Genomic DNA, 25,720 nt, shown 5'->3' with positions numbered 1-25,720 from the left:
GCGAGCATAGTTTTGGTGCTTTGCAAGGGGAAGGTGTCTATCCGCCTTGGGGCCAGTACCGCGAGGCAATTTGCACGTGGAGGTGGAAATATTGAAAGGGGGCGGGGTGGGCACGTGCGGGAGAGGTGGGAGTGGTGTTTGGGAAGCAGCCTCCATGGTTGCATATTTAAAAGGGTTCCAAGTCAGTGGGCTTCTATGACTTGCCTTCTCCGTTGTGAAATAAGAATCCTAACATTTCAGAGTCGGAAGAGACATTAGAGGTCATCCAAAGCAGCCGTTCCCTCTGCAGCCTCTCTGACAAGTGGTAGGTAGCCTGGCCCTTGCTTAAACCCCTAAAAGCACTCAGCGCTCACTACTGTCGGGGAAAGCCCATCTTTCAGTAGTTCTAATTGTTGTTTGCCTACCCTTATTAGACCCTTCTGTCTCATTCATGTCCTGGTTAAGTTGCTCCTTTTTTTACTTCTCAAATTTTCTCTCACATCCTCCTCACCCACCCACTGCTCATTGGCCTATATTTTGTGTGCCAGGAAAGAACAGCAGGGAAGTGGAGGAAGGGGGAGCTGAGAGATAGTGAGGGCCAGCCGAAAACTTTGCTGGGTCAGTGTCAAGTGTGCTGGCTTACATGTCTAAAGATGATATTTTTCTACAGGAAGCTAAAGAATTACAGTATGGGAATTTCATGTCTGTTTTCTCTCACTAGTGCATCTTTTTGAAGTTAGAAATTTCAACATCATCTCCGCAGTTCTTGTATCACAAAGCACATTTGCTTGTTTCCTAAATCACTTCTAAGGATGTCTAAAATTGCCTGTTAGGGATAGTACTGAAGTTGTTAGAAGCATCACCTGGTAGAGGGGATGTTTAGAAGAACTACCGCCCCCACCCGTTTGACCTATGTTCCTCGGAAGCTGGTCTTTCCTCCAAGAGCCCCTCTTCCAAATGCTTTTACTCTTCCTTTTTTTTTCGAGTAACTCTCTCTTTTATGAGATTTGAAGTTTATAGACCATTTTAAAACTTGTTTAGAGTTTACAATATTTTTAATTCTCCTTATACTCACATGCACCAGTATTTATCAGTGGGTGGTTGAGACAGTTCAGTTGAAACTATTGTCACTGGATGTTTTTCTAACATACTCCTTCATTTGATGAGCTATGCTGCCTCCAAAAGTAGTTGTGTTGGCTTGAGAATCTTGGATGTACTCGTTTCTCTCTAATACAGTCAAGTGGGGGTCAAGACATAATAGATACAGTGTAGAAATAATGCCTCTGATCTAAAAGCCAGCAAATAAATTTCACCTTAAGCCCCAGTCTCCTGTTTCAAAGGTTAGACTCGATTTTTCTCTCCTGCTTTTAGAACTTAGAGACGGTTACTTTGCTCTTGTGTACTTAGACTGTTATTTTATTTTTCATTTGTTTACCTCAACACCAGAGTGTTCAGAAAGAAAATATCTTTTTTTTTCTTTGCACCACCTCCTTCTCTAAATAACAAGTATCTTCTATTTATATAGAACCCCATACTGAATGCTTGTGAGTACCTTGCAAATTATGGCAACATCTGTCTTGAATAAGTATTTGTCCATAGTGCCTTATGTTGGGTCATGTTTTTTAACCATCCAATTTCTAACTTTATGTAATGTTTGACATAAAATATTTCCTCTAAATCTACTCACTAGAATTTAGCTCGTGAAAAAGAATCAATAGAGCTGTAATTATTGGGTTTTTAACATTTTAATAAGGAGTTCCAAGTTGTTTTCCAGCTTTAAACATGAACTGTCATGACTTAAGTTGACTGACTCTGGAGACATTTGCATTCTAAACATACTAGACAGGAACTACTGGTTTTATTTTTAAAGACACTGCCGCAGTTTTAAAACTGGTTATATGTTGACCTTATTACCTAAATCTTTCTAGATGTTTCAGTGCTGCTTTTGGCCCCTCAATTATGTTAAAAATTAAAACAACTTATTTTAAATAGTTTTCAAACATAACACAGGGGTCAAAGGAAGCCATAAACTGTAGTTTAAAAGTGAAAACAACATATTAGTGTAAATGCTAAACCACTGAATTACTAAAAGCAAAGAGTGCTCAGTAGTCTGAGTTACCACATTCTAACATTAAACAAGTGATATTCTTTGGGTTGGTCTTTGTTTCTCAATTTTGCATCTTTAAAATGTTTGCTAAGTAAGATTTAACCTTTCACACTTAGTATCATTAGTCGGAGGGTTTCGAATTCAAGAAAGAGAATAAAAGCATCAGGACAATAAAAGAGAAAGGACTACAATAGTTAATGCAAGATAAGCTATGTCTCCTCATACCACAGTATTAACTGTCCAGGATGACTTGATTTATGCAAAAATTGCAGATTGATTTAATCTTTTTTTAATAAACTTTTTCTTAGGTTCTTGGGGGGTTTTTTTAACCCACAAATTTAGAATTTCTCTTCTTGCTTTGCTGAAACCCACAAGAAAAGGTGAAAAGGAAACAATTCCCATTTGAACAAACCCTGAATATGAGATAGGATCAAGTGATACAGTAGGAGGGGCGCTGGCAGTGAGGTTGGTGTCGCAATTCTGCGGCTGACTAGCCCCATGGCCTTGATGGACGAGATCCTGTGCCTCAGTTTTCTCACGGCAATTGAATGGTTGATCTAGTATCAGCACAATCCAATAGAACTTTCTGCAATGTTGGAAATTTCCTGTATCTTTGCTGTTCAGCTGTGGTAGCCACTAGCCACATGTGGCTCTTGAGCACTTGGAATGTAGCTAGTAGAACTAAAAATTGAAGAACTCAATTTTTAATTTTGCTGTTTCAGTCAATGTAAATTTAAGCAGCCAAATGTCTGGCATACTGGACATATAGACATAGTACAGTGTTTTCTAAGCATAACTTCTCATTAGAATCACTTCTTGAGAGCTCTTGTTAAAATGCAAAACCTCTCTCCTATAAATTATTTAGGGGGTCTGCGGTGGGTTGTGGGAATGTGTTTTTAAGGTATACCCCAGAAAGTTTATCAGGTTGGTTAGGGAAACACTCCATTAGGAGATGTCTGAGGTCCCTTCAGGTTCTCACTTTAGCACTGATAATTCAGAATTTAGTGTGATAGAAGTGAGCTCTGGACAAAGTTGGCCAACTAGTTCTCTGAACTGTGATCTTAGGCAAGTTGGGTAACCTCTTTGAAAGCTTCACTTTCGTTGTCTGAAATATGGGGTGAACCCTGACTCCTTGTAGTTTCTGTAAACCTCCACTCAGATGTTATGCCCACTGTTTAAAAAAATGTAAGCTGCTATAAAAGGTGAGACAAGTCATAAGTTAAAATATTAATATGCATTCCCAGGATTTCCTCCTTTATTCTTTTTCACTATGTTTAGTTCCTACTGCTCACCTTTTAAAACTGGTTGTATAGGATACTCGTTAGTTAAATGTTGTGGCCCAATTATTTGACCACAGTTTGCAGTCTAATTGTAGTACAGGAATGTTAAGTCTAATACTTCTTTGTATTTCTGGTGCTAAGCATAATGATTTGTATATATTATTCAATAAATATTGGTTAATATCAGCCAGGTGTGGTGCCTCATGCCTGTAGTCCCAACACTTTGGGAGGCCAAGGCAAGCAGATTGCTTGAGCCCAGGAGTTCAAGATCAGCCTGGGCAACATGATAAAAACCTGTCTCTACAAAAAAAAAAAAAAAAAAAAAAATACAAAAATTAGTCAAGTGTGGTGGCACATGCCTCTAGTCCCAGCTACTTGGGTGACTGTGGTAGGAGGATTGCTTGAGTCTGGGAGGCCAAGGTTGAAGTGAACCATGATTGTGCCACTGGGCTCCAGCCTGGGCGATGGAGTGAGATGCTATCTCAAAAAGAAAAAAAAATTATCATCATCGATTACTTTTAGACTTCTAAGACTGCTAGAGATTATTTTATATACCAGAAAAGTATCCCCCTTGTGTGTGTGTGTTTAACCCAACTTTGTTTAATTATTAACACCCTATAGTTAATATTGTTCAGTGGCTATATATCTTCTATGCAACCAGTTCCAAATATATTTTTAAAAGGTAAACACCAGGAGAATGTGTTACCATTTTAAATGAAGTGTTCTTAGGTTGTGTCAAATCAATATGGCACTGAATAAGCTGTTTATTTTCTCTATGTTAGCATACTAATAAATGATCTTGTTTGATCATTCAGACCACATTTACACTACAGACCCAGCTTTGGTATGAATTGTGTTATTTGGGGTAGGATTGATAGCCTATAATGATCTTAGGAAACCTCTAGGCCACTGTGTGTTTCAGACTTAATTTTGATAGGTCATCTTGTTTTAATTAGCTTTCCAGGTTCGTACTTAAGGAGTCATAGCTTTCTTCAGGAGATCTAAAAGCCTATTCATGTGAATTATTTAATTTTATCATACATCCTTCCTGTGTGGTAAGTGATGTTTTCCTTATTTAGAAGAGAGGGAAACTGAGACCCAAGTAATTGTCACATCCAAAGTCATAACAGTGATAGGACTAGAAGTTGAGCCCAACGAGGTAGAAATTTGTGTTTCTTGTAGATCAAAGAATGACTTCCTTTTGCTCACTGTTGCTTTAAATCTTAAAATACTGCTGTGTAGAATATTGTCCTCTCCTGTCATTCTCCTGGGTGTTTTTCCATTTCTTTAGATGGGTTATTTAGAATATTATTGCTTTTGGTTTCCTCTTGGTTGTATCATTGACATGAATTTATTCTTGCACATTGAATTTGTAAGAAATAAAAAACCAGTAATCCCAAATTCTTACCATTTATGCTCCTTATAATGGTGAGCTAAGAAAGAATGAAGGCATTTCTCTTTACACTAATGAGTTTTATCACTATATCAGACTCTGCTTTCATCCTCATAGTATAATAGAATGAAAAAGAGGCCTGCAGGAGCTAAATAGCCCTTGAGCTCCTACCAAGGTCAGTCATCAGAGAGTATGTATTAATTTCTGTATTGAACTTCGTGATCTCATGCATACAACATTGAAATTTAAGGTTCTAGAAAATATTTGTTCCATAGCTAAATATAGAACTTTGAAAATTATATGGCCACTGCTTCCAGTGGGTTTGGATAATGAAGAATTGGTTGACCTCTGATGAGTTTATTCATATCTGATGAGTTTATTCACATTGAAATGATACTGTTAATATTACTTAGCTGCATATTTATTGACACTTGCATTTAAGATTTCAAGTGTTTTCTGTCATTTCTCCTAGAGATGTTTTGTTGGAAATTTTGTTTGATTATACCAATAAGTTAATAACTGTGCCTCTTAATTCCTTTGTAGATTTCATAGGGAGGAAGTTTTACCTAGGTGACAATTACAGTAGGACAGTGAAGTTCTATTGTGATTTGTGATCTCTTCTTTAGTTTTGTCACTATAAAAACCTTTTATTTTTCATTATAGAAGTACATCTATGATGTTTAAAGAAAAATCGTAAAAAGTTAGATTGATCTTCTCATCCTACTCTCACCTTGCTAAAACTTTAGCTACTCCTAAGGTCTTTCTTAGTGCACATGCAAGCATACATATATCAATCTGTGTATATGACAGTGTATATTGTTTCTTTGAATAAAAAGTGAGTCATACTGTGATACATTTTATTCTACTATATATTGTGATTTATTTTTTCCACTCAGTATTTTACCTGTTGCTCATCATTGCCCTGCTGATTGTTAGTCTCCAGTTTTTCATTATTATTACATTAGTAGGCATCCTTCTACATAGATCCTTTGTCCTTGTATGTATATTTCTGAAGCACAGATTCCTAAAAATGGAATTACCTAGTCAAAAGGCATAGTCATTTTAAGTTTTCATATGTAATGTCAAATCGCTTTCCAAGAAGATGTTATAAGTTTATCCTCCTACCAACTGTGTATGAGCACTATTTTTCCCACATGTATTTGCCAATACCAAATATCATCAATCTCTCAATATTCACCGACTTAATTTTTTGAATGTACTGTATACTTCATAAAAATTAACTTTTATTTTTATCAAAGTAATACATGTACTTTATAGTATGATAATTAAACAATGCTAAAAGTACTCAAAAAAAATGGTCCCTTGTCCTAGTTCAGCTCTGGCGAGATAACTACTTTCATTCTTTTAGCTTTTTCATCTATTATTTATCTCTAATTCAAAAGTTTAGGCTTATTTATTTAGTGTATGAATTTAGACATTATCTGCTGACTTTATAGTAGCTGAGGAATTAGCATATACACCCGAATACAAAGCAAGGTTTACCTACCTGCAGTCATCCCATCTCCCTATATTCAAGACCTTAAGTAGTCATCTAATATGATTTTCTGTTTTTTGGTTTTGTTTTGTTTGTCTGTTTGTTTGTTTTTTTAAGACAGAGTCTTACTCTGTCACCCAGGCTGGAATGCAGTGGCACGATCATGGCTCACTGCAACCTCTCCCTCCCGGGTTCAAGTGATTCTCCTGCCTCAGCCTCCCTAGTAGCTGGGACTACAGGTGCCCACCACCACATCTGGCTGATTTTTGTATTTTTAGTAAACATAGGGTTTCACCATATTGGCCACACTGGTCTGGGACTCCTGACTTGAAGTGGTCCTTGTTCTCCCAAAGTGCTGGAATTACAGGTGTGAGCCACCACACCTGGCCTCAAGTTTTATTTTGAAGAGCAAAATGTTCAAGAAGACACATTACCTGAAACATACTTATTTGATGTTTGTTTTCTGTGCTTACAGAGGCTAGCTGACAGAAACAGTATTGGAGGTGGGGAAGAACGTTAAAATTTAAAGCATTTTAAAAGTAGTCCCATAATTCATATTATTAGTGTTCACGGTAGTTATATGATCTTGGGCAAGTTGTTTAGCCTATTTGAGCTGTTGCTTCCTCCTATAAAATGGTAATAATACTTGTAAGGTTTAAATGTGCCACTACAGATTAAGCGCTGACTGTGCCTGACACATAATGAGCATATTACAAATAATATAATAGTAACCATAGCAGATAAATAGCAAAAATAGTCCAGTATGGCTGTGTGCGGTGGCTCATGTCTATAATCCCAACACTTTGGGTGGCTGAAGTGGGCAAATCACTTGAGGCCAGGAATTCGAGACCAGCCTGGCCAGTATGGCGAAACCCCATCTCTATCAAAAATACAAAAATTAGCCAAGTGTTAAGGCACATGCCTGTAATCCCAGCTTCTCAGGAGGCTCGCTTGAACCCCGGAGGCCAAAATCGTGCCACTGCACTCCCGCCTGGACAACAGAACAAGTCCAATATTAGGTTATTGTAGAATTTACAGGTAAACTCCTATGGGATGAAATGTGTTTATGAGTTCAACTCATAAATTTAGTTTATTTCTCTGCCTATAGAGATTTGTAGATTCTTATAGGTAGAGAAATGAACCAAATTCCAAGTGCTCCTTATGCTCATTCCTCTGGGGGTTAAGAGTGGGAAAGGGAAGACTTGACAAATTTACCAAAAGAGGTATGGGAGCGTGAAAGCTTTAGACAGGGTACAAAGATCCTCTCCCAGAAAGAGAAAATCCAAAAGAAGTTCCAAAACATTGCTTATAGGTCTGGAGTTTGATAGTTCATAGCCCTATGTATAGAGAAGAGCTTTAAGGTAAGCAGTAGCTTTAAATTATTGCTTCCAGAATTGGTAGCTTTAAGTTATAAGCATTGCTTCATAAGGAAAAGATGAAGACTTGGAGACATGGCAGTGAAGAAGAAGGAAGAAGAAAAAATTCTTCAGGAAAAGAAAGAAACTGAACTTAAAGAAGAGGATGTTCTTGAACTAGGAGCTCTGCCTATGACATGAACAGAAATGGAAAAGAGCAGGCCATATTCATATAGAACTACTGTAAGAAAAAACAAACAGGAAATGTGAATCAGCATGTCAGCTGGTGCAGATCTACCCCCATCAAAAAAGCAGGAAAAGATTGACACAACACTCCAAGTGAAATTAAACATTTTCAAATCAATGTTTGGAGATTTGAAAAATCAAATTAAATATCTGAGACAAATATAAAACTCAGGAACAAAAAGCATTAAGAAATGAACACGAAGTAGATGAAACGGAAAAATAGAAAAAAAGATAAAATCATACCAATAATGAAGTTTTAATATTCCCACACGACAAATTCAAATGCAAATGTAATAAAAGATATTGAAGAGAAGCAAGAAAATGGGATAATTGAGCTGAGATCTTTGTTTTGAAAATTGACAAAGTTGAAATGGGAGGTGGATCAAAAGTCTAATGTGTATAATTGATGTCCTTCAAAAAGAGAAAATAGTATTTAAAACCATAATCCAAGAAGACTTTCTGGAAGTGAAAAGAGATCTGAATCTATACCTCAGAAGTTCATACCAGAAGGCACGCTCAAGGATATTTCCTAGTAAAGCTGTGTGACTCTAAAAATACAAAGAATTTTCAGGGTCTCTAGGCAAAGACTAGTGACATAGAGGCAAGACAGAGGCAGGAGACTTAGACCAGTGTCAGATTTCTCAAAAGCAACAAGCAAAGCAAGACAGTGGAGCAGCATGAAGAAAGTAACTGCTAGCCAAGGATTTTATATCCAGCCAACTGTTGTTCAGGTATTCAGACTGTGGAATGATAGTTTGAACGTGCAAGAACCCAGGGAATACTGTATTCACCTCTTCTGAGGATACTCTAAAAGGATGACTTTCATCTAAAAGAGATGTTTGGGAAATTCCTGCAAAAAGACTATGACAATAAGTATTTCAGGCATCTTTTTTGAACTCAGATTAATACCAATAGTAGGGACCTTGAGAATAGAGTAGTACATAAACGTACATTCTGACAAAATAAAAAGAATGCAACTAAAAAATAATGGGAGAGGAGAAGGAAAGAAAAGGAAAAACTAAGGCCATGTGTGGTGGGTCACATCTGTAATCCCAGCACTTTGGGAGGCCAGGGTAGGTGGATTATTTGAGCCCAGGACTTAGAGACCAGCCTGGGCAACATAGTGAAACCCAGTCGCTCCAACAACAACAAAAAAAAAGGTTAATTAGCCAGGTGTGGTGGCTCATGCCTGTAGTCCCAACTACTCAGGAGGCTGAAGTAGGAGGATCATTTGAGTTCAGGAGATCAAGGCTGCAGAGAGCAGTGTTGGCTCAACTGCACTCCAGCCTGGGCAACAGAACAAGACCCTGTCTAGAACTGTTCTCAGAGTAAGATTAACTACTGTAGTTTAAGTAATATGAGGGAGTCAGAGGATATCATCTAAAGACCAAATAGAAAAGATGACGTAAGAAAAAAGATACAAGGTACTGTAAATGCTATTAATATAAAGGTAAGCATTAGGAGAACTTTCCAAAATAATGAGAGAAATTTTTAAAGGGACAAAGAAAACCAAAATGGAACGAAAAAAAGTATACAGTACATAATGCACACCCTAATTATAAAATATGTGGAGAATTGAGAGCAAACTTAAAGGTCTGGACAAAGATGTGCCAGGCAGTAGAAATCTCAAGAATGCAAGACTGGCAATGCTGATAGCAAAGTCAAATTCAAACCCAAAAAAGCATTAAATCAGACAAAGAAGAACAGTTTATAATGCTAAAAACCATGATTCACAATGAAGAATAACAGTTAAATATGTACCAAATAATACAGGAACAATCTGTATAAAGCAAAATTTATATAAAACATAAGAAATAAAAAACTAAAATCAGGAAACTTTGACAACACAAGATGTAGTGGATAAAAAAGGATATAAAAGATCTAAATAACAATGCAAATCTTCTATTATATCCCTAATAACCAAGAATATATTCTACCCCCTCCCCCCTGCTCCATCTCCCAGACTGCAGGAGTACAGTGGTATGATCACAGCTCACTGCAGCCTTGACCTCCCCACCCCACCTCAGCCTCCCAAGTAGCTGGGACTACAGGTGCACATCACCATGCCCGGCTGATTTTTTTTTTCTTGTAGTGACGAAGTCTTGCCATGTTGCCCAGGCTGGTCTCAAGCTCCTAGGCTCAAGCAGTCTTCCCACCTTGGCCTTCCAAAGACCTGGGATTATAGGTGTGAGCCATCACTCCTCGCCAGATAATATGCTGTTTTTAAACATAAAATATTCACAAAAATTGTCCATCTATTAGAAAAGCAGTAGGTCCCATACAAGAAAACAGAAATCCAAAAAGCAAAAAGACATTGCACTTCCATCTTGAAATGGAGACCTCTTGTATTGTATATTCACAGAAAACCTCGTACAAGAATTTTCATGGCAGCTTTATTCATAGCAAAATCTGGCTGCAGAAAGAGCTGATAGGTTGAAGAGTGTTAGCAATAAAAATAAACCATTTATACATATGGATAAATCTCAAAAATACTATGCTGACTGGAAGAAATTAGACACAGAAATATCCATACAGTTTTATGCCATTTATATAAATTCTTCAATATATACAAAATGTAGCCAAAGCTGATAGAACTCAGGATTGGGGAGAGATCGAGTGGGAAAGTACAGGAAGGAGCTTTCTAGAGTGAAAGAAAAGTCCTATATTTTGATAAGTGTTCCACAGTATGCCTAAATTTTTAAAAGTTTGACAGGTAAAAGGAAAGCACAAACTGCACAGTTTCTGGAAAATGATGATAATGAAAATACTACATGCCAGAATCTGTGGAGTACATTTAAAGCAGTGAGCCGAGGAAAATTCATAGCCCTAAATACTTACATAAATGAAAATAAATTCCCAATTCAGAAATTAACAAAGTAAGCCAAAAGCACAAGAAAAGAAATAAAAATTAAATGAGTTAAAGAACAGAAAAATTATGCATCTAGTTGATCAATCAGTCTTCAACCCTTAGGGGAAGAGTCACATAATGGATAAGTCACGAGCTAATTTAACCAAGTGGGAAAAGGGAGAAAGCACAAATAAAATTTTAAGAAATGACAAGAGGAAAATAACATTGGATACAGAGGGAATTGAGCAAATCATACAAAACTATTTTGTACTTTTTTACAAAATACATTACAAAACCTAGATGAAATGGATAATTTCTTTTTTTCTGGCTTTTTTTTTTTTTTTTTTTTTTTTTNTTTTTAAAGATGGGATTTCACCATGATGGTCAGGCTGGTCTTGACCTCAGGTGATCCACCCACCTCAGCCTCCCAAAGTGCTAGGATTACAGGCGTGAGTCACCGCACCCAGTGAAATGGATAATTTCTTAAGAAAATACAGTTTAGTAAAATTGACCTCATTAGAAATTAAAAGAAAATAAGACCAGTTTTTCTAGAAGAAATAGAAGTTTATTAAAGAACCGTCCCACCGCACACCAGGCCTAAGTGCTTTCAAAGGATAATTCGGCCTAACCAGATACTCCCAATGCTACATGAATATAGAAAATGGAAAGCTAATTATTTTTATGACACAAGAATAATACTGGACTGTGCGCAGTGGCTCACACCTGTAATCCCAACATTTTAGGAGGCCAAGGCAGGAGGATCACTTGACCTAGGAGTTTGAGATCAGCCTGGGCAGTATAGTGAGACTTCATCTCTACTAAAAAATTAGCTGAGCACTGTGGCGTGTGCCTGTAGTCCCAGCTACTTAGCAGGCTGGGGTGGGAAGATCACTTGAGCACAGGAGGATTGAGGCTGCAGTGAGCGAAGATTATGCCACTGCACTCTAGCCTGGGCAATAGAGCAAGACCCTGTCGCAAAAAAAAAAAAAAAAGTAATACTGATTTCTAAGCCTGATAGCTCAAAAAACGAAAATTACAGAGATGCCACATGCAAATATTGATGGAAGACTCTATTATCGTACAGTCTCTCACACCACATTACAAAAATAAATTTTGATGAAATGAGTTTTATAACAGGAATACGAGGATGATTCAGTGTTTGGAAATCTATTTATATAATTCACCATGTTACTCGGTCAAAAGAGAAAAGTTGTGTTCTCTTTATAGGAGCTGGAAAAGTCTATGAGAAAATTCAACACCTGTTCCTAACAAAAGCTTCAGAAAATGGGAATGGATGAATACTTCCTTAACATACAATATTTTTATTTTTATAAATACACACATATGCATATGTACATAGCCTTAACCTTAAAGCCAAAATCTTATTGAGAAACACCACAATTGAGAATAAAGTAAGGATGCCCATTTTCTCCATGACTTAACATTATACTGGAAATATGAACCAATACAGATAGAAAAGAAAAAAAGACGTAACGGTGGGAAAAGAAGAAAAGTTTCTTTGTTAGTGACTTGATTGTTTATCTGGAAAGCCTTAGAAAATCAGTGACAAAACTACCTTAAAGCAATTCAGTGAGGTAGGATATAAAATAAGAAATCTTCATGTACTGAGAAAATAACCAGGTAAGAAAATATAACAAGAAAAAATTACAGTAGGAACAACAAAGCATAGATTGAGCATCCCTAATCCAAAAACCCAAAGTCCAAAATGCTCCAACGTTTGAAACTCTTTGAGCATAGACGTGACACCACAGATCAACCACATAGGCTACTGAGATAGTGACACCTTTGCTTTCTGCTGGCTCAGTGTACACCTTATTTCATGCACAAACTTTTTTTGTACTGTATAAAATTATCTTCAGGCTATGTGTATAAGTTGGATATGAAACAAGTGAATTTTGTGTTGAGACTTGGGTCCCATCCCCAAAATATCTTACTACGTATGTGCACATATTCCAAACTCTGAAACACTTCTGGTCCCAAGTATTTTGGATAAGGAATATTCAACCTGTAATTAAATTCCTCAGGATTTACTTTTTTAAAACATTGTTGAAAACCTATGTGAAGCAAGCTATATAAAACATTCCCAAAAGACACAAAGCAGACTTGAACAGATAGAAAGACCTCCATTGTTCTTTAGACATATCAAAATGTCACTTTTTCCAGAGTTATCTAGAAATTTAATGAGATCCTAATAAAAAGACTGATAATTTTTTGGTTTAGAGTTGAACTATCTAATACTGAAGTGCACTTGGAAAAATATACGTGCAAGAATGTAAAAACATTAAAAGATTTTTGAGGGGATCTCTAGCTCTATGAGATAATCAAAATACATTCCAAACCCTTAATGATTCAAAAAGCAAGACATTGGTGCAAGAATAGATCAATGAAGTAGTATGAAATCCAGAAATGGACACAACTACATATGGAAATCTAGCACTTAAAGTGGTATTTCAAATCACTGAGACAAAGATGGACGTTTTGATAAAGGATGTTGGCGCAACTAGACAGCCATTTGGAGGGAAAAAAAGGTACTATTAGAGCTGTTCTTTGTGCCATACATCATCATAAATTCCAGACACGTCAGATCTAAATGTGAAAGCTATATAAATGCCAGGAAAAAATATGGGAAAATTTTTCTCTACCATGCTTTAGGAAAAGGTTTTGACTCATAATCAAGGTACAATAAAATGCTGATAAATTTTGCTGAGATATTTTAAATATATGTGGAAAAACTTCATGGGCAAAAATCACAATTTTCCATACATACAGATAAAGAATAAATGAAATTTCTCAATAAAAAAAAAAAAAAAAAAAAAAAAAAAAAAAAACCTAAAAAAAAAAAAAAAAAAAAAGGCAAAAGGTGGGCACAGACAAACCATACAAAAGAAAATACAAAAAAATGCTCTGGAAAACTGCACCGATTGCCCAGATCTTGGCTTTCAATACCAGTTCTTCACTAATAAAGACGAGAGTTTCTAGGAGAAATTATTGATTTCAGGGCTGGAGCAGCATAGGTATAAATTGAGCCTGGAAAGGCATTCCTCAAAAAAATGATGGAAGTATGTCAAAAGGACACAGGAGGCCTGGCACAGTGGGTCACTTCTGTAATCCCAGCACTTTGGGAGGCTAAATCAGGAAGATCACTTGAGGCCAGGAGTTCGAGACCAGTCTGGCCAGCGTGGCGAAACCCTGCGTCTACTAAGAATACAAAAATTTGCCTGACTTGTTGGTTCACACCTGTAATCCCAGCTGTTCAGAAGGCTGAGGCACAAAAATTACTTGAACCCGGGAGACGGAGATTGCAGACGGAGATCACACCACTGTACTTTAGTCTGGGCAATAAAGGGAGACTGTCTAAAAAAAAAAAAAAAAGAGGACACAGGAAAGAGTTCAGGGGCATCATCATGGCCAAATGTGAGATATTTTGAGCCCCAGAAGAGTAGTGATGAATGATAAACCATTGGGGAAAAAATAGTTAATTCATACTGATAATGAATAGGTAGGTATGTGGATAAAAGGGGGTGATGGCAGGATTTCTTGCTGGCTGGTAAGGAAAAAGTGCTGGAGTTGGAAAATCGTTTTGCAGCCACCATATTAATGTTTGCTTTAGTACAAGCTATCATTGGATGCCAAATTTAAGAATGTCGGTGAGATTTCAATGAGAAACTATGTGTTGATAATTCGGTGTCCCTGAGGTTGCTTATTGGTTGCAAGGAGAAATACACAGTATACAGTGGAAAGCTGTACTGCACCTTGACAGAGTAATCAAAATTAACATCACTGGTGAGAGACGGGTAGAAATCTTGTGCCTCTGGATACAATATCCTGAGGAAAAATGTAGCATTATGGGGTACATAACCAGAGTCCCTTAAGGACACATCAGATGAACCTCAAATGAGAAGCATTCTGTTAAGGGGGAAAGGAGCTTGCTTGCATTCTAGAAAAATAATTTCAAACCAAACATGGTGGTGTGCACTTGTAATCCCAGCTACTCAGGAGGCTGTAGTGGGAGGATCGCTCCACACCAGGAGTTTGAGTCCAGTCTGGTCAACACACTGAGACCCTGTGTCTAAAAAAAAAATTAAAACTAATCTTACAGACTAAGGGAAACTAAAAAGATAAATACGACTTTTTAGTTTTTATGTGATCCTGGACTTGGAGGAGGAAATGGCGTAAAGACATTGAGTCAGTTGGAATGTGGATGGTCAATTAGGGAAAAGTATCATATATTGTCAGATTTTCTAAAACTGATAAATATGTCCCAGTTATAACAGAATGTTTTTATTCCAAGGAAATGAACATTGAGTTATTTTGGGATACTTAACTTTCAAATTGTTCAGAAAAACTATGTGTTTAGAGAAGAAAATGGGGCAAAATAGTAGTAGTTGGTGAATTTGAGTAGAGTACACAGGACTTCATTGGACTATTGTCCTAACTTTCCTGAAAGTTCAAAGTTATTTCCAAATAGAAGGTTTAAGAAAAAAAATGACAGGCCAGGCATGGTGGCTCACACCTGTAATCCCAGCACTTTGGGAGGCCAAGGCGGGTGGATCACATGAGATCAGGCGTTTGAGACCAGCCTGGCCAACATGGTGAAACCCTGTCTCTACTAAAAATACAAAAATTAGTTGGGCATGGTAGTGCATGCCTGTAATCCCAGCTATTTGGGAGGCTGAAGCAGGAGAATCACTTCAATCCGGTGTTGGAGGTTGTGGTGAGCTGAGATTGTGCCACTGCACTCCAGCCTGGGTGACAGAGCAAGACTGTCACCAAAAAAAACGAAAATGACAACTACACTGGCATACCATTTTTCATCTGTCATTTTCGGAAAAATTCAGATACTCGACAATACATTCCCAGCGCCTCTGGGGAAACAAGCACTGTCACTATTGCTGGTGCAAATGATAACATTTCTTTGGAGTGGGATTTGGCAATATCTAACAAAATTACATATACACATATCCTACCCAGGAATCCCATTTCTGAGAATACACCCTGGAGTTATATATGCTGCACAGTATAAAAACACAGATGCATAAGTTTGCTGCAGCATACTTGTAATGGCAAAACGCTGAAATCTAAATGTTAAAAGGAGAGATTGGTTGAATAAACATAAACACAGTGGAGTACTATGCAGCTGCCAGAAGATTAAGGAAGATGTCAATGTACTGAAATGGAATGATTTTCAGGATATGTTTCTAAAGCAGTAAAAACTAAGGGCAGGAATATAGTATGTGACTTTGGTTAAGAAATGGAAATAAGAAAACTTATGTATACCTGTACATATACCTGTTTACTTTTTCAAAATGTACACAAACAAGAAAAATGAACCAGAAAGTGATAAAGTTGGTTACCCACTTAACAGGGTGGGTGGTGAGGCAGGGAAGGAAATGACATTTCTTTGAGTTGCAGCTATTTGTATAGTTCTTTATTTTTGCCAGAAGGATGATCTTCTCAGTAGTCCCCCACCCCAAAAAAAATGAAACTAATTCAATAAGGATGATGGAGGAGATTAAAAACCAAAAGCAAACCAATTCTAACTAACTTCAAATCAGTAATAACCACATTGAAATAAATAATCCAAGTAACTTTTAATACTCAGTATTCAGTCTAGAGAGAAGTGACTGCAAAGAAATCCTGAAAACTGCTTTTTGAAGTGGTATGATGTAATGCTTCTGTAACTATTTAAATGTCTAAAAGGATTGAACAGATCAGTAGACATGTTTTTGTTAAGAAGCAGCATTCTGTCGAAGAGACACAAATGTGAAGTGTGGGAAGGTGAGAAGAAAGCCCTATGGGGATTGCTTGGAATTGGGCATTTAAATGTGAACTCCTAATTTTCTAAAATACATGTGTGTATACATATGTCACATGCATGTGTGTATATATTTTTTGTCCACTGAAAAGGCCTAGGAGCAGAGATAACCAAATAGCAATAAGTACATGGAACGCCTAGATCTTTATTTCTTACATTATTCCCCGCTAAAAGATACCAAGGCTGTTTGGAGAAATGTTTGGTTCCAGGGCTGGGACAGAGAAATGGTTATAAGATAAGCCTGGAATATCTTGTTATGCCAGAAAGTAGGGAAATGCTCAAAAAATTGATAGAGGCATGTCAGAGTGACACAGGAGTAGGCTTTAAGGGGCTTCCACTAGCCTACCCTGGGACAGTGTGATCCCCAGATAATTAAAGACAATGATGAGTTATAAAACCTTGAAAAGTTGGCTGAGTGTCGTGGCTCATGCCTGTAATCCTAGCACTTTGACAGGCCGAGGTGGGCAGATCACTTGAGGTATTCGAAACCAGCTTGGCCAACATGCTAAAACCCTGTCTCTACTAAAAGTACAAAAAATAGCCAGGCGTGGTGGCAGGCCCCTGTAATCCCAGCTACTTGGTAGGCTGAAGCAGAAGAATCACTTGCACCTGGGAGGTAGAGGTTGCAGTGAGCCAAGATCGTGCCACTGCACTCCAGCCTGGGCAACAGCGAGACTCCATCTCAAAAAATAAAAAATATAACATTGAAAAATAGAAATCTATGAGTTGATACCAATAATAAAAAGAGAGCTCTTCCTTAGAGAATACTGCTGATAAACATGGAGGGAATGTTGGGGTTGGGAAATCATCACAGTGAGAGATTGGGCCAGAATCATTGGATTCTAAATCTTGAGTGAAAATTTGGTGAGCTGAATATTTGAATTTTCTGTAAGTGTCTCAGCATAGATTGCTTATCAAAGAAAATAATAAAAGTACAGTGGAGAAAAATTAGCTGGGTGAGGTGGCGCACACGTGTAATCCCAGACATTGAGGAGGCTGCGACAGAAGGATTGCTTGAACCCTGGAGGTGGAGGTTGCAGTGAGCCAAAATCGCATCGCTGCACTGCAGCCTGGGTAATAAAGGGAGACCGACCCTGTCTCAAAAAAAAAAAAAAAATGAAAGAAAGAAAGAAAAATTAACATCACCAGTAAGGGACAGATGGACATCGTGTGTCTGGATTTGATGCCTTGAAAATGATAGCATCAGTTAGGCAGTGCAACCTAACTATAGTCCTGAGGACACCTAAAACCTAAAATGAGGAAATTTTTATTTTTTAAAAAGGAAATCTATGCAGAAGAATTCCAAATACTTCATAGGAATACTTCACTCTCAAGGAGGGGAGTGTAACTAACTCCGTGCTCCTTATGTATGGGGTATACATAGTCACTTTCTTCCAAAGAGTACAGTTTGGGAAGAGATTCAGAGTAACTTCGCAGCAGAGAAACCTGATAAACACTGCCTCAACCAGATGATCAAAATCGCTAGCATTGATAAGTCATGTTAGTATGTATCACTGAAATGCTGTGATACCAAGGACACTTCACCTCTGTGATGTACCTGCCAAAAACTACTCCAGCCTGATAATGAAACTGTCAGACAAATTCCAGTACAACAGTCTGCAGAGTATTTGACCAAGATTCCTCAAAACTGTCAAGGTCATTAAAAAAAAAAAAGGGAAAACCTGAGAAATTGTCACAACCAAGAGAAGCCATAGGACAACTTAAGTAATGAAGATTTAAAGTAACTAAATGTACTGTGGGATCTTGGAATGTAAAAACAGTAAAAAGGAAGAAAAACGGAATGAATAGACTTTAGTGACAGTATATGTATCCGTGTTTCTTTTATTATGGCGTGTTCAATACTAATGTAAGATGTTAATAAGGGAAACTAGGGCATGCAGGAACTCTACAAAATTTTCACTTTTTCTGTAAAATTTATAGCTTCTCAAAAAACAAAAAAAAACTTTTGAGAATAGTTACAGATTTATAGAAAAAGTAAAATGTCTTAAAGGGACTGCATTCGTAAAAGACATCAAATATTTAAAAAGATAAGGTCTCCTACATCGAAGACTAAGGCACATGACAAATGAAATATATGACCCTGGGCTGAAGAAAAAAACATCTTGTAAAGAAGGGTGTTGTTGAGTCAGTTGACAAAACTGGAGTATGGATGGTAGATGAGATGATTAAGTATTGGGTTTATGTTAAATTCCTTGAAGGTGATAGCTGACCTGTGGTTATGTAAGAGAATGTCCTTCTATTAGGAAAGGCACATTGAAGAATGAGGCAATAGTTCTCAACTGAGTTGTTTTTTTTTTTCTCCCAGGGGACATTTGGCAATGCCTAAAGACGTTTTTGGTTGTCACAGCTGAGGGATAAAGGCGAGTGTTGCTACCAGAAATGATACTAGACATCTCATAATGTACAGGCTCGCCTCCTACAGCAAAGCATTTTCTGGCCCAAAGTAATATTGCCAAGGTTAAGAAATCCTGAGCTGTGCTTCTAGTTCTGATTTAGAGGTGAAAGGGCTTAAAGCATATAAACTACTCATTAATGGTTGAGAGGGAAAAATATAGAGAGGAATAATTGGGAGAAAATGTTAATCATGGTCAGTCAAGATAAAGAGTGTCCAGATGTTCTTTTCTTGTTGGAACTTAAGTAACTTAAGAATTTATAAAAAGTTAAGTATTTAATGGTAAAAACCTATAACCATACTTAAGTGAAAGTAAAAAGGGCACGATCTTATAATAAAGGTCAGTAATTTAAATTTAATGAATTAAGCTTTATGAAAAATAAAAAATGTATTAGTTGATACAAATAGACATTTACTCTTTTAATCTCTATCCCCTAAACTGTTTCTATTCAAGTTGATTTTTAAAATTTTGTTTTTAAATCTCATTGGGAAATGAGTCACCTTGTTTTCACGCTTATCCACTTCATTGACTTTTTTTTGAGACGGAGACTTGCTTGGTTGCCCAAGCTGGAGTGCAGTGGTGTGATCTCGGCTCACTGCAGCCTCCACCTCCGTTTCAAGCAATTCCCTTGCCTCTGCCTCCCAAATAGCTGGGACTACAGGCACGCACCACCACGTGCAGTTAATTTATGTGTTTTTCGTGGAGACGAGTTTCACCATGTTAGCCAGGCTGATCTTGAACTCCTGACTTCAAGTGATCTGCCCACCTCAGCTTCCCAAAGTTCTGGGATTACAGGCATGAGCTACCGTGCCAAGCCCACGTCATTGACTTTTATCACACTTTTGTTTAAATTGCTCGTGTTTATATAGTACAGAAATAGTATTTACAACTTCCCAGCCAGTCACTGTACTGTTTCCTTTCTGATACAACTTTGTTTCCTGAAGTTACTGATTGGTTCATTTTTTTCGTTTAGTCAGCGTTGAAAGTGTCTGTTGCCTTTTTCCATGTGCTGCTGCAACAAGTTCCAAACACAAAAATTCATATTTTTCCTAGAGCCCTACCAGAGCCATCGTCCATCCTCTTTCCCTAACACTATCTGTTTGCTGCCTAAATCTGCTATACAGCTGTAACCCTGAGACACCCTTTATCATCGCTTTGGAAACTCTCATTACCTCTGTGCTGTATTGAATCATTTAGTTCCTAAGTCAACCATTCTTCCTCTTTCTTGGTTACTTTGATGTTATAATGAAGCATATCTTCTAATCATCTCCTGAGAAAAAGTGCACATGGGAACTAAGTTTTTTGAAGGGGCTTCAGGGGCATATCTGAAAATACATTTTCTACCATTAGACTTGGTTGATAATTTGGCTGGATATAGATTGTTTTAATGGCTTTATTGAATTAAAAATTGACAAAATTTAACTGCACAAAAACATAGGTGTACACTCATGAAACCATCACCACAATCTAGATAGTATATTCCTCATCTTCAGGTTTCCTCACACTCCTTTATAACTCCTCTTTTCCACTCCTGGCCCCTATCCCATCCCCAGGTAATTACTGACCTGCCTCTGTCACTGTACAGCTAGTTTGCATTTGTAAAGAGTCATACAGTGAGACATTTTGGGATCTGGCTTTCACTCATAATTATTATGAAGTTTATCCACACTGTGTATGTCAATAATTCATTCCTTTTTATTGCTGAGGAGCAAAATGAAATCATTGTATGGATGGACCACAATTTGTGTAATCATTTATTGATGGCATTTAGATTGTTTCCAGTTTGGGGCTATCATGATCATTGGTGTTTATGTCTTTGTATGGGCTGATGCCTTTATTTATCTCAGATACATATTTATGAGTGGAATGGGTGGTAGGTGATAGTTTAACTTTTTAAGAAACAGCCTGGGCCGGGTGCAGTGGTTCAAGTCTGTAATTCTAGCACTTTGGGAGGCCAAGGCAGGTGGATCACGAGGTCAGGAGTTTGCGACCAGCCTGGCCAACATAGTAAAACTCTGTGTCTACTAAAAATACAAAACTATTAGCTGGGCATGGTGGCAGGCATCTGTAATCCCAGCTTCTCAGGAGGCTGAGGCAGGAGAATAGCTTGAACCTGGGAGGTAGAGGTTGCGGTGAGCCAAGATCACACTATTGCACTCCAGCCGGAGTGACAGCAAGACTTCATTTCAAAAAAAAAAAAAAAAAAGAACCTGCTTTCCAATATGTTTGTACCATTTTACATTCCCATCCATAATGTATGAGAATTTTATGTGCCATACTTACTGTACAGGACTTTTATAAATTTTAGCCATTCTAATAGGTGTCTTACAGTATCTTGTGGTTTTAATTTGTGTTTTCTCAGTGACCGGTCATGTTGAGCATCTTTTCATACTGTTAATTGGCCATGTATCTTTGAATTTCTGTTTAGATCTTTTGCCCCTTTTTTTAAATTGGGTTATTTCAGTCATTGAGTTTTAATACTTCTAGATACAGATCCCTCATCAAATCTATGATTTGCAAATATTTTTTCCCACTCTGTGTCTTACTCTCTTAACATTGTCTTTCAGAGAGCAGAAATTCTTAATTTTGACAAAATCTAGTTTATGAATTTTTTTTTCTTTTTTTTTGAGATGGAGTCTCCCCCTGTTGCCCAGACTGGAATGCAATGGCACGATCTTGACTCACTGCAACCTTCACCTACTGGGTTCAAGTGATTCTTCCACCTCAGCCTCTCAAGTAGCTGAGACTACAGGAACCCACCACCACCCTCACTAATTTTTGTATTTTTAGTAGAGATGGGGTTTCACTGTGTTGGCCAGGATGGTCTTGAACTACTGACCTCAGGTGACCGCCTGCCTCGGCCTCCCAAAGTGTTGGGATTACAGGTGTGATCCACTGTACCTAGCTGAATTTTTTTTTTTTAATGTGTCATATTTTTATGTCATCATTAAAAACTTTTTGCTTAACACAAGGTTATTAATATTTTTTCCCGTAAGTTTTATAGAACTCTTACAGTAATTCTTAAATTTAGGCTTATGAACCACTTTCAGTTAATTTTTATATATGATGTGAAGTATGGATCAAAGTGGTATTTTGACACATGAATGTCTTAATTCTTCTAGCACCATTTGTTCAAAGACTATTTTTTTTCCTCTACTAAATTGCTTTTTGAGCTTTGTCAAAAATCAATTCACCATATATATCTATAGATAAATAAGCAAACAGGGAGAGGCAATGGAGGTTCAGCCAGGGCCTACAAGAGCAGCAGGGACCTCCCTGACTCAGGCCTTGTGCCACACCATTGAACTGTGCTACATACTAGGAGGTTAGAAGATGAACAAGGCTAACCTTGATGAGCTATACACAAAGTGGCATAGAAAACATAGGCCGGACGCAGCAGTTCATGCCTGTAATCCCAGCTTTGGGAGACCAAGGCAAGCAGATCACTTGAGTCCAGGAGTTTGAGACCATCCTGGCCAACGTGGCGAAACGCTGTCTCTACTAAAAATACGAGAATTAGCTGGGCATAGGGGCACATGCCTATAATCCCAGCTACTCGGGAGGCTGAGGCAGGAGAATTGCTTGAACCTAGGAGGTGAAGGTTGCAGTGAGCTGAGATCATGCCACTGTACCCCAGCCTGGCCAACAGTGAGACCCCATCTCAAAAAAACAAAAACAGGCTGGGCGTGCTGGCTCATGCCAGTAATCCCAGCACATGGGAGGCCGAGGCAGTTGGATCACGAGGTCAGGAGTTCAAGACCATTCTGGCCAACGTGGTGAAACCCTGTCCCTACTAAAAATACAAAAATTAGCCGGGCATCGTGGTACACGCCTGTAAGCTCAGCTACTGAGGCTGAGGCAGGAGAATCAATCGCTTGAACCCAGGAGACGGAGGTTGCAGTGAGCCGAGGTCATGCCACTGTACTCCAGCTTGAGCGACAGAGCGAGACTCTATCTCAAAAAACAAAGATTTTTTTAAGCCACATTTTGTCATTTTCAAGATACCAGTCTTGTACATCTTTTATCAGATGTATCCCCAGTTGTTTCATAATTTTCGACAGTATTGTAAATAGTGTTTTGAAGTTTCAGTTTCCAGTTGTTTGTTGCTATATAAAAACACAACTAATTTTTCTTTGTTAATAATGTATCCTCCAGTTTTTGCTGAATTCACTTATTTGTCCCAATAGCTTTTCATAGATTGCATCAGATTTTCTACATAAGTATTTTGTCTGGGAATAAAGATGTATTTACTCCTTTTCGAATATGGATTCCCTTCTTTTTTGTGCCTTATTGCACTGGTTCAAACTTCTAATAGAGTGTTGAACAAAAGTGTACCAATATGGTCTTATGGGGAAAGTAGGCAGCCTTTTACCAGTAAGTATGATGCTAGCATTAGAATTTTCCTAAATGCTCTTTATCAGGTGAGGAAGTTTATTCCTAGTTTGCTAAGAATATTTATCAGGGATCAATGTTGAATTTTATCAAGTGCATTTTCTGCATATTTCAAAGTGATTATATGGCTCCTCTTTAGTCTGTTAATGTGGTGAATTTGTTGATTTTTCAAATGTTGAATTAGTTTTGCATTCCTAGAAGAAACATATTTAGTCATGCTATGTTCGTTTTATATATTGTTAGGTTCAGTCTGCTAAAATTTTGTTATACTTTCATCCAGTTGGGCATGATGGCTCACACCTGTAATCCCAGCACTTTGGGTGGCCAAGGCGGTGGATTACCTGAGGTCAGGAGTTCAAGACCAGCCTGACCATTGTGGTGAAACCCCACCTCTACTAAAAATACAAAAATTAGCTGGATATGGTAGCACACGCCTGTAATCCTAGCTACTCAGGAGGCTAAGGCACAAGAATAGCTTGAAACCAGGAGGCAGAAGTCGCAGTGAGCCAGGATCTCACTGCTGGACTCCAGCCCTGACAACTGAGTGAGACTCTGTCTCAAAAAAAAAAAAAAAAAAAGTTGCATTCTATATTCATGATATTATTCTGTAGTTTTCTTCTGATGGCTTTATCTGGTTTGGGAAGCAAAGTAATGCTGAGCTAATAGAATGAATTTGGAAACTGTTTCATCCTGTTCAATATTCTAGAAAAGTTAGTATAAAAGTCTATAGTACTTCCTAAGTAGATTTCCCCAATAAAACGATTTGAGCCTAGAATTTCATTTGTGGGAAGATCTTTAACAAATTTAGTTTCTATTGAATTTAGTTTCTATTGAAACTAAATTCAGTAGATAAAGAATTATTTAGTTATCTTTTTTTAAGAGTGACATTTGGTTCTATGTCTCTGAATGAATTTGTCCATTTCATCCAAGTTGTCAAATTTAGTGTCATAAAGTTGTTGATAATCTTTTTAATATCTATGGAATCTGCAACAATGTTACTTCTTTCTCTCCCCCCCCCACCAACCCCTCCCAAGTCAAAGTGTGCTCTGTGTCCCAGGCTCGAGTGCAGTCGTGCGATCTCAGCTCACTGCAACCTCTGCCTCCCAGCTTCAATTTTCCTGCCTTAGCCTCCAAAGTAGCTGGGACTACAGGCAAATGCCACCACACCCAGTTAATTTTTGTATTTTTAGTAGAGATGGAGTTTCATTACATTGGCCAGATTGGTCTCAAACTCCTGACCTCAGGTGATCCGCCTACCTCGGCCTCTCAGACTGCTGGGATTACAGGTGTGAGCCACCATGCCTGGACTTGTTACTTCTTTTATTTATGATATTAGGATATTTGTGTCTTCTCTCTTTTTTTGTATCTCTGATTTGAGGTTTATCAGTTTCATGGTTCTCAAAAAACCAAGATTTTTATTTTTTTTTCCTTTTTTCTGTTTTTAATTGTATTTACTTTCACTTGGAGCTTTGAGTATAGATTATCTGATAAGAATTTATTTCTCTAGAAATCTGAAGACAGTACATTTGTCAGTCTTGCTGTTCAGAAGCCCACTGATATTTTGATCGCCTTCTCTTTTTGTGTAGCATAGTGTCGAAGCTTTTACTACCAGTATTGGCAGAGTTCTGAGTTGTTTTAATGATGCATGTTGGTATAAAAAAATTTTTAAGTCGTCAATCTGGGCTAATATGGTCTCTTTAAATATGGGCGCTCTGTTTTGATCTTGGGATTTTTTTTTTTTTTTCTTTTTATAAAAGTAACTTTGTTCCCGTCTGTTTTCTGTTTCTTGAATATCTCTTAATTGGATTATGGATCTTCTAGATTGAACTTTTATTTTTTTCTTTCTTTTTGCCTAGCTTTTTGTCTCATGTATACCCACACACAAGCTTTTTGAAAGATTTTTTTGACTTTATCATTCATTTATTGAATTTGTTTTGCCATTTTTGTTTTTAAATTCCAAGTTCTATCTTGTTCTCTGATAGTATCCTGTTCTTAACATCTCTGAAGAATTTGGGGTTTTTTCTGCATTTCTTCTGTTTTCTATAGATGCATTTTTCCTGGAGATTTGTTTTGGTCTTTCATAATCTTAGAGGCCTTTTACAAATGATAAGTGATCCCTGCCTGTCTGCTCATACTGAATGGTCAGGTACTAAGCAACGAATTGGACTATGTACCTGAGCAGAGCTTGTTGACTGCTGAGCTGCACTGCGGTGATTGGTTGCTTTTTAATATCTTTCCTTTGGTGTTCTGCAGTTTTACTATGATCTGCTTAGATGTGGATATTTTTTTGTTGTGCTTAATTTACATTATAGTTTTATCTGTGAATTCATGTTCTCTCTCTTTCTTTTTTTTTTTTTTTTTTTTTTTTTTTTTTT

General features: G+C 37.5%; 1 protein-coding gene across 13 annotated transcripts in view; it reads left to right on the top strand.

The window, feature by feature from the left end:
- Positions 1 to 25,720, top strand: part of MBTD1 (mbt domain containing 1) — a 77,617-nt gene that overhangs the window by 943 nt on the left and 50,954 nt on the right. For 5 of the 13 annotated variants that reach the window (XM_017540202.2, XM_017540209.2, XM_017540206.1 and 2 more), the window contains exon 2: positions 241 to 304. The exons of the other annotated variants lie outside the window; for them this stretch is intronic. The gene's annotated coding sequence lies outside the window, so the exon portion shown is untranslated. The remainder of the gene's footprint in view (positions 1 to 240; positions 305 to 25,720) is intronic. 13 annotated transcript variants of the gene reach the window in all.

The sequence above is a fragment of the Cebus imitator genome, unplaced genomic scaffold, assembly GCF_001604975.1.
Source record: "Cebus imitator isolate Cc_AM_T3 unplaced genomic scaffold, Cebus_imitator-1.0 Scaffold123, whole genome shotgun sequence".
NCBI classification, from domain to species: Eukaryota; Metazoa; Chordata; class Mammalia; order Primates; family Cebidae; genus Cebus; species Cebus imitator.
This window is presented reverse-complemented; position numbering and strand designations above follow the sequence as displayed.